This window comes from Urocitellus parryii, chromosome 10 (assembly GCF_045843805.1).
Source record: "Urocitellus parryii isolate mUroPar1 chromosome 10, mUroPar1.hap1, whole genome shotgun sequence".
Lineage (NCBI taxonomy): Eukaryota > Metazoa > Chordata > Mammalia > Rodentia > Sciuridae > Urocitellus > Urocitellus parryii.
In genome coordinates, this window is record NC_135540.1 from 88,555,665 (window position 1) to 88,565,795 (window position 10,131).

Genomic DNA, 10,131 nt, shown 5'->3' on the forward strand with positions numbered 1-10,131 from the left:
GTTTGCTCTGTACCTTTATATATTGGATACTTGTAAAATGCTTTCAATTTTACAGAAGCTCACAATGCAAGATTGCTTTGAGCCTCAGAGAAGACTTGGACTTGAACTTTGAGCTATTTCAGAACTGTTGAGACTATAGAGACTCTTGGAAATGAACAAAATGAATTTTATATTATGAGATGGTTGTGAGCTTTAGAGGACCCAGGGTGGAATGTTATGGTTTGGATGTGAGGTTTCCCCCAAAATCTCACATGTGAGACGATGAAAGAAAGTTCAGAGGATAAATTTTGGGGTTGTGAGAGTCTTAACCCAATCCGTTAATTAATCCCCTGATAGGGATTAACTGAGTGGTAACTGAAGTAGTAGGTTGTGGCCAGAGGAAGTAGGCACTGAAGCAGGGCTTTGGGGTATATATTTGTATCTGGAAAGTGAAAACCTCTCTCTCTTCTTTCTGATCACCCTGTGAGTTGCTTCCCTTTGCCATAATCTTCCACCATGATATTCAGCCTCACCTCGAGCTCCCAGAAATAGACTTGGGTGTCTATGAACTGAGACTTCTGAAATCATAAGTCTTCAAATAAACGTTTCCTCCCTAAAGTTGTTCTGGTTGGGTCTTTTAGTCACAGCAGCAAAAACACTGTCTAAAACAGCTTGTCCTCTCTCTTAATTCCTTTCCCCCAAAGCTCCCTTGGGGTAAGGGTCCTGTTTTCTGCCCTTTCTCATTTTAGATTGAGTCTCTGGAATTTTTGTTTATTTCCACTCATATTTCCTAACCATTTACTTCAAATTTCTTGATTATTTACTTGGCAGTTTCAGTTAGTTCAGTGTAATTTTCTAGCTTCAGGCATGGACATGTAAATCTATGTACATTTCTATGCCATATGAATAAAGTTGGATTAAATTACATTTACGGAGCCTTCTACCTTGAATATTTCATAATTCTATACTTCTGATGATGGTCTCATCAAATGAAAAAACATCCTATCTGTTAGGAAAAAAATGTAACACATTAGGGAATTGGAACTCAAATTTGAGAGGTTGTCCATTCCTAAGCTAAACAGGTGCTTGGCAGACATTTCTTAATATAGAGCTCAGCTTAACATTTTTAAGAAATTTTAAAAGGCAAACTTTCTAAACTACATTAATGAGACTTTCCCTTACCTGAAAGAAAAATATGCTAATGTCTATAATCTGTTTATTCATTCTTGAAATATTCACAACAAATAGAATATATACACATAAAGAGAAATTAATATTAGTAACTCCATTCATAATGATAGCTAAGATGGAAATCAAGCAGAAATGAATGCACTATAGAGAGTCTTTTCACATTCCATGCTTTTTCCAAATACAATTCAAGAGACTAACTAAAAGAAGTTTAAAGTTACAAAAATAAATTTTCCTAACTTGTACAAAGATTGTATTGTTATAATGTTCCTTTGTTACATGTGCAAGTCTGCAGCTGGAAACTGACACTGAACTGAATTTAACTACAGAGTAAATAATTGAGAAATGTGAAGTAAACAGTTAGGTAACTATTTATTTAAGAACCACAGTGTTCTTGTTGACAGGGCAGAAGGCACTAAGTAATGTTTCATACTTTCAGTTGTGTCTCTTATTCTAATTCAGATTTAAAATTTATTGAGTGTCCCCTATATGCCAAGCAAGTATTTACTAAACTCTGAGGATACAAAAGATTAATAAGGCACAGCCCCTTATTTCAAGAAGTTCACAGTTCAACAAACATTGGAAGATAATTATAGTGCAACATTATAAGTTACTATGCATGTAGAATACAAGTTAGGACTTGGAGAAAGGCAATCTTGTGCATAAATGAGATATGTGGACTTTAACCTCTTTAGCTACCTATGCAATTAAACAGACTGTTAAATTTCAAATTTGTCACTGAGCTCATTTTAACTTGTGAAAGAACTTTGCCTGCAGAAATGGAATGAGTTGGCAGAGTACTGAGGGAGGTAAGGAAAATCAAGATGTGCAATTTCTGTTGTACAAAAGATTAAAGCAAACTGGAAAGATGGCAGATTAGCTGAAAGAGGCAATGCTCACAACTCCATGACTTGGACTTAAACAGCAGGGAAATTACTTATGCAAGAGGTGAGTGAAAGGGAAAAAAAAAAAAACTCCCTTGATACTCAATGTCTGACAGAAAACCTTGAACATTGGAAAAGTTGGGGTATACCAGACAAGGCTAAGGAACTGAATTGGAGCTGAACTCCAGGCAGGAGCTGGAGGTGAAGAAAAAAAGAAAACTGCAAGTTCTGGAAAGGTCTATAAATCCTGGAATATCATGGTGTGGGGAACCCTGGAATCAGGGCAGGCCACCCTGGGCAGAGCCAGAGGCTATTTGTCCAAATAAACTGGTACTCAAATGACATAGCCAGCCAGACCAGCACAGGAAGCATAGGCTTAAATACCTCCATGTAAAAGCAGCACAAACTCAGACCAGGTGCTTGGATCCTCAAAATCCCAGCACATGAATCCAGCAGATGCCAACTGGGAGATGTAAAGTGAGCCTAGCAAATCAGCAGAGTCTGCATGGAGATCATATTGCCTTCGGGCATTACAGATCAGAGAGGCCAGAGAAAGTCCATGCCCCCTTCTCTACTCCATTGAATGGGCAGTGAGCAAGACCAGCAGCTGGGAGAAACTGAAGGGGGGCTGAATGACTGAGTTCAGTTCCTAAACCACAACCCCCACCCCTGCCATCCTTGAGAATCCAAAAAAAAACAAAAACAGTCAGTATCCCAGAAACAGAACTGCTGAAGGACCAACTGCCTCTTTCCATGGGCAGTGCCCTGTGCAGAGCACTGGAATACAGTCCTAGAAGCAAGTTGATTCATTAAACACCTGAAAATCCACTCATAAAAAAACAGCTGGGTGCTGCGCCCCTCCCCTGACTCAGGCAATGGCAAGGCCCTACTGAGGTGGATGGCGCAAGGCGTCCATCCTCTGGAGGAGCGCAGTATGTTTCTGAGAATGGGCTGGTTTGTTTTTGTATTCCTTTAATAAGTATAGTTGCGATTTCTCATATGACCATTAAGTATGAAGGAAAAAACATGACTTTCCCAATTAATGCAACTACTTCTAAAGCATAGATCTGTTTGCTCTAAATGCAATGATTCAGCTGTGGAGTGTAAATTGTTAATGTCTAATGAAAAACTCCCTGTATTCCTGTCAAGGAAGTTTTTGAGAAATTAAATTAAAATCTAGAGAAGAAAAATTAATGTTAAGAAGACAGATTAGTGCTTAGTACTGGGCAACTTGTTCTTGTTCCTGTGCACAATGGTTTGTGCTCTTAGTCTTGTTTGATTAAAATTAATAACAAGTCAACCACTTGCCGTAACCATGGCACCGGTTCCAGTCAGTAAGTCAAGAAAGAATAGTCAAGGTATAGGCCAATAGTTTGGGACATTTCTAACTATTATTAAAAGTTAACTAAGCAGGAACAGCTCAAAGCAAAACTCGAACTGAAAGTACAAATGCTTGCTTATGCATAAGCCAAGATACATTCTTCTATTTTAATTGTAGCTATATAATATTTTGTTTCTTTGAATAATGATTCCTGTTTTGTAACCACAAAGTACTGTGAGCCTGCCAAAATGAAAAGTATATATGATCAACTTCACAAGTAAAGATTGGGATCAACACCTTCACTTTGGTGTCTGTGTTGTTTCTCCACCCCTCTTTCCCGACTCCTCACCATCCCTGAGACCCCCTGTTGAAGCTGGTCTCCCACAGCTGGGGAAATAGCAAATCCCCACCCTGGGGAGCTTCACTTGCAGTTGACAGATCTCAAAGACTACACTCAAGGAGTCAAACTGCCAGAATCTTCCACAGCTCCTCAGCCCATCATACCGAGAAGAGATACTTAGAAACTGAAAGGCACTTTAGCACAGACAGTGGGCCAAGAAAATTTTTTTCATTGACTATTTTGCTACTTCAATTTTCCTTTCGTCACATTTTGAATTGTTTTTGAAGTTTACTGATGGACAAATGATTGTACATATACAATTTGTTTCTGTTGTATTTTTAGCTTTTAACATTTCTTTAAGATAGCTTTTTTCCTTATTTCATGCTCTTTATATTTTTAAAGTTTTTTATTTTTAATTTTTCTTTATTTTTTGGAAGACTAGGACATGGATTAGTATATGTTGGATTGACTCCCTATTGACTCTTTCATAATTCTGTTTTGTTTATTTATACTTTATTTATACTTCTCTATTTTTAACAGCCAAACTCTACTATTTTCCCTCACTTTTCCTTTAATTCTTTTTCTTCTATTTTATCTTTAATTATTGTTTTCTTATTGTTGTTGTTGTTGTTTTGGTTTTTTGTCTCACCTCTTAATAATACATCCTGTAGCATCTGCATAGACCCCACTCCCCTCTTGAATCTATAAACCCTTTTCTACTGTCCCATCTCCTCTTCTTTTCCTCTTAAAGAACTCTATTTTGAACTGGTACTTATACATACTTACATATCCTTTTTTTTTTCTTTTTCTTTCTACCATTTTATTTGAATGCAGTTATTTTTCATGGATCAATATTTCAAAGACTAAAGTGTTTGATTAGAATCTATCATTTTTTGTTCTTTTAAACTTTATTTCTTTTTTGTATACTTCATTTTTTTTCTTTTAATTTTTAATTTTTTTCTATTTTTTTATTTTATTTTCATTATTATTTTTTCTCTCACTTTTCAATTTCCTTTCACTCTCCTTCTCTGTTTTCTTCCACTAATAGCCAAGCTCTAATGTTCTCTTTTCCACGGATTATTTAACTTTCTACCTCAATGTTTCCTCCTCCACCTTTATAATCATCACATCCTGTGGGGAGCCATTCTCACACGTGATTGGGCAACTCCCGGTTTGGGTCTGAGGCGCTCTGGCTAAACTGTGTCGGAGCTTTCCTGGCCCTCTCCTGGTGCGAGAGCCTGTCTGTGTGGGGGTGTGACTGACCACTGACCCCGGGGGCCAATCACTGACCCTGACCTTGGAGTGCTGCCCCCCTCAACCTTCATTGGATGGAATTCTCCCCTGAATTTCTTGTTCCCCAATAAAAGGCCACTCCCTGGCGTGCTCACTCCCTCTCTCCTGCTAGCCCTGAGTAATCCTTGCTGCCCTACTGGGTGGTTCCAGGTGTGAGTTCAGAGGGAGAGCCCTCTCGGACCTGGTCATAGAAAAAGGTAACTGAGTCTGTGTGTTTATTTCGATCTCACTAGCTAACTTTTATGCCAAGAACCTCTTTAATGAAACCAGTGCGCTGGTCGCATGGTGGAAACATCCTACATCACTTCTATTATACCCCTGTTATCACATGAAATTGTAAATTCTTATGTGAACTTACTGATTTACCCATGGGCAATAAATGATCTAAATGATCGTATAATTTCTCAGTATTATAACAACCAGCATTGTAGAGTTCATTGCAAGAGCTCCTTGGTTTAATGCTGTAATTGTTTGGGTCAGTATTGTTAATATCTATCTCCTGTTAAACCGTGAGATACTGGAAACCTTCAGGAACACTATAATACCACAAGGAAAAAACCTAATGTCTCAAAATCAACTGTTAGATGGTTATACATAAAAACAACATAAAAAAAGCAAGGGAATCATTTGCCTGAAATAAACAAAATATGTCAAAAAGAGAATCCATCAACACCACAGTGGAAGAAATGTCAGAGAAGAAATTTAGAATGTACAGAGTTAAACTGATATGTGTGGTAAAGGTTGATGTAAGGGAAAAATTACAGGTAGCAAAAGATCACTTCAATAAAGAGATAGAGATTTAAAAAAACTAAACAGAAATCGAGGAAATGTAGAAATCAATAAATCAAATAAAAAAATTTATTGAAAGTATCATAAACAGACAAGACCAACTAGAAGACAGAGTCACAAGCAATAAAGACAAAATATATAATATTGAAAATAAAGCTGGGTATGCAGAAAAAATGTCAAGAGACTATGAACAGACTTCCAGGAAATATGGGATTACAGGAAAAAAAATTAAGATTTATCAGGATAAATGAAGTCTCGTAGATACAAACCAAAGGAATGCACAATCTTTTCAATGAAATAATGTCAGAAAATTTCCCAAACCTTAAGAATGAACTGAAAAATCAAATACAGGAAACGTATTGAATCCAAAATATAAAACATGACAACAGGTCCACACCAAGACACATTACTATGAAGATATCTAACATACAGATTAAGGATTGAATTCTAAGGGTTGCCAGAGGGAAAAATAATCAAGTAACATTTAGAGGGAAACTAATTCAGATCTCAGCTGAATTCTCAACCCAGACCTTTAAAGCTAGGAGATCTTGGAATAACATGCACCAAACTCTGAAAGTATATGGATTCTAGCCAAAAATACTATACCCTCCAAAACTAAGCTTTATATTGAGGATGAAATAAAAACCTCCCATGATAAACAAAAAAATTCACAACCAAAAAGCCTGCATCGCAAAACATTTGCAATCGAATATTTCTTGAAGAAGAAATATAAAATTAAAATGAAATCCAGCAAAGGGGGAAACTACACTAGAGTACAGTCCATCAAAAAAGAAGCTATTTCAAATTAAAAACTGGAAAGAATTCAAAATGACAGGGAATAAGAATCACTTCTCAATAATAATATTGAATGTATACAGTCTAAACTCATCAATCAAAAGACCTAGATTGGCAGATTGAACTAAAAATCAAGACCACAAGACCCAACAATATGCTTTCTCTGAGAGACTCCCCTCATAGGAAAAGACATCCACAGACTGAAGATAAAAGGATAGCAAAATATGTACCATTCACATGGACCTCACAAGCAAGCAGGGGTTTCTAACCTCATATCTGATAAAGTGTATTTCAAGTCAAAATTAATCAGAAGGGACAAAGAAGGCTATTTCACATGCCTAAGGAAACTATACTTCAACAAGACATAACAATCTTAAATATTTAAGCCCCAAACCAATGGTGTACATACTTACATCAAACCAATCCTTCATAATCTCAAGAATCAAATAGATCACAACACAATAATACTGCATGACTTCAACATTCCTCTCTCACCAATGGATGGATCTTCAAATCAAAAACTGAAGAAAGAAGCCTTAGAGCTAAAAAAAAATACAATTAATAATTTAGTTTTAACAGACATATGTAGAATATTTTATCCATCAACGAATCAATACACTTTATTTTCAGTAGCACATGGAACATCCTCTAAAATAGACCACATTTGAGTCCACAAAGCAACTCTTAGCAAATACAAAAAAAAATAGAGATAATACCTTGCATTCTATCAGCTCATAATGGAATGAAATTAGAAATTAATTATATAATTAAAAAATAGAAGCAACTCTAACTCCTAGAGACAAAATAATACACTACTGAATGAACAATGGGTAGCTGAAGAAATCAGGGACAAAATTTTAAAAAAAGTATTTAGAGGTAAATGAGAATAGTAAACCAACATACCAAAATCCACGAGATTCTATGAAGGCAGTTCTAAGAGGAAAGTTCATTGCATTGAGCTCATTTATTAAAAGAACAGAAAATTACCAAAAAAAAAATCAACTTTACATCTCAAAACCCTAGAAAGAGAAAAACAAACAAGCACCAAAAGCAGAAGAAGACACAAAACAATAAAAATCAGATCCAAATATAATGAAAGTGAAACCAAGAAATAAAAATAAAAAACTCAAAGAAAAAAAAGTTAGGTTTTTGAAAAAATAAACAATATTGATAAAACTTTAGCCAAGCTAACAAAGAAAAAGAGAAAAGCCCAAATTATTAAAATCCTGATGAGAATAGAATTATGATCATGGACACTGAAATAAATGAAGAGAAACTGAAAACATTCTCTCTCCAAAACTGGAACAAATCAAAGAGGCCCTCTTTCACTACTCATATTCAACATAGCCCTCAAAACCCTAGCCAGAGTAATCCGAAAAAAGAAAGTAAATAAAGGGACACAAATAGGAAAAGAGGAGCTCAAGCAATCCCTATTTTCCAATGACATTATTCTACATTTAGAATACCCTCCCCCCCAAAAATCTACTAGAAAGCTTCTAGAGCTTCTAGAACAAATTCAGCAAAGTAGCAGGATATAAAATTAACAACAATGATTTAATTGCATTTCAATACACCAAGGATACACCAGCTGAAAGAGAAATTAGAAAACTACCCATTCACAATAGCCTCAAAGACAATAAAATATTGGGTCATCAACATAACACAATAGGTGAAAGACCTCTATAATCAGAACTACAGAACACTAGAGACAGAAATTGAAGAAGACCTTAGAAAATAGAACCATCTCCCATATTTCTGGATAGGCAGAAGTAATATCATAAAAATGGCCATACCTACCAAAATCACTATACAGATTTAATGCAATTCCTATAAAGATCCAAATGATGTTCTTCACATAAATAGAAAAAGCAATCATTAAATTAATTAGGAAAAATAAGAGACCCAGAATAACCAAAGCAATCCTCACCACAAAAAGTGTTGCAGGAGGCATCACATTATCAGACTTTAAATTATACTACAGAGCTATAATAACAAAAACAGCATGGTACTGGCACCAACACAGATTGAAGACCAGTGGAACAGAATGGAAGACACAGAGACACACCCACATAAATACAGTTATGCTATCCCAGACAAAGGCACCATAAAAATACATTGGAGAAAAGATAGATAAGATTCTTCAACAAATGGTGCAGGGAAACCTGGAAATCCATGTGTAATAGAATGAAATTGAACCCCTATATCTCACCCTACACAAAACTCAACTCTAAGTGGATCAAGGACCTAGACGTTATACCAGAGACTCTGCACTTCCTAGAAGGAAAAGTAAGCCCAACTGTCCAACATGTCAGCTTGGAAACTGAATTCCTCAACAAGACTAAAGCACAGGAACTAAAATCAGGAATCAATAAATGGGATGGTATCAAGCTGAAAATCTTCTTCTCAGCAAAGGAAGAATAAAAAATGTGAACAGAGATTCTACAGAATGTGAGAAAATCTTTCCCACCAGTACCTCAGATAAGAAAGGCACTAATTTCCAGGATATTCAAAGAACTCAGAAAACTTAACACCAGAGGAATAAATCACCCAAACAACAAATGTGCAAAAAACTGAACAAATACTTCACAGAAGAAAAAATATGAATGGTCAACAAATATATGAAAAAAAATTACAACATCTCTAACAATTAGAGAAATGCAAATTGAAACTACACTGAGATTCCATCTCACTCCAGTTAGAATGGCAACTGTAAAGACTACAAGTAACAATAAATGATGCAAGGTTGTGGAAGAAATTTACACTCATACATTGCTAATGGGACTGCAAATTGGTGCAATCACTATGGAAATCAGTATGGAGATTCCTTAGAAAACTTGAAATAGAATCACCATTTGACCCAGTTATCCCACTCCTCAGTCTATACCCAAAGGACTTAAAATCAGCATACTCCAGTGATGCAGCTACATCAATGCTTATAGTATCTAAACTCACAATAACGAAGCTATGGAAACAACCAAGGTATCTTTTAATGGATGAATAGATAAAGAAAATGTGGTATATATACACAATGGAATATTACTCAGCCATAAAGAAGAATGAAATAATGGCATTTGCCAGTAAATGGATGAAACTGGAGAATATCATGCTAAGTGAAATAAGTGGATCACAAAAAATCCAAAGGCCAATTGTTCTCTCTGATTCATGGATAGTAACCCAAAACAAGGGAGGTTGGGGTGGGAAATAATAATAGGAATCCATTGGATTAGACAAAGGGGGGAAAAAAAGATGGGATTGGTTGGGTAACAGGAACAGTAAAATGAATTGGTCATAACTTTCCTAGCCTTAACTCCATATCATCTACAACCACATAGTGGGATCCTAGGTAGAATAAGTTATATCCTATGTATGTATAATTTGCAAAATACATTCTAGTGTCACATATTCATAAAGGAAATGGGCTTCAACATAGAGAAGGATGGAAGGGAACTCCCTGCAGGAATTTTAAGAAATTAAGAAAAGCATTCTGAAAAGAAAAGCAGAACTTGCAATTATTTGGGTTTCCAGCCAAAGGTAGGTATGAG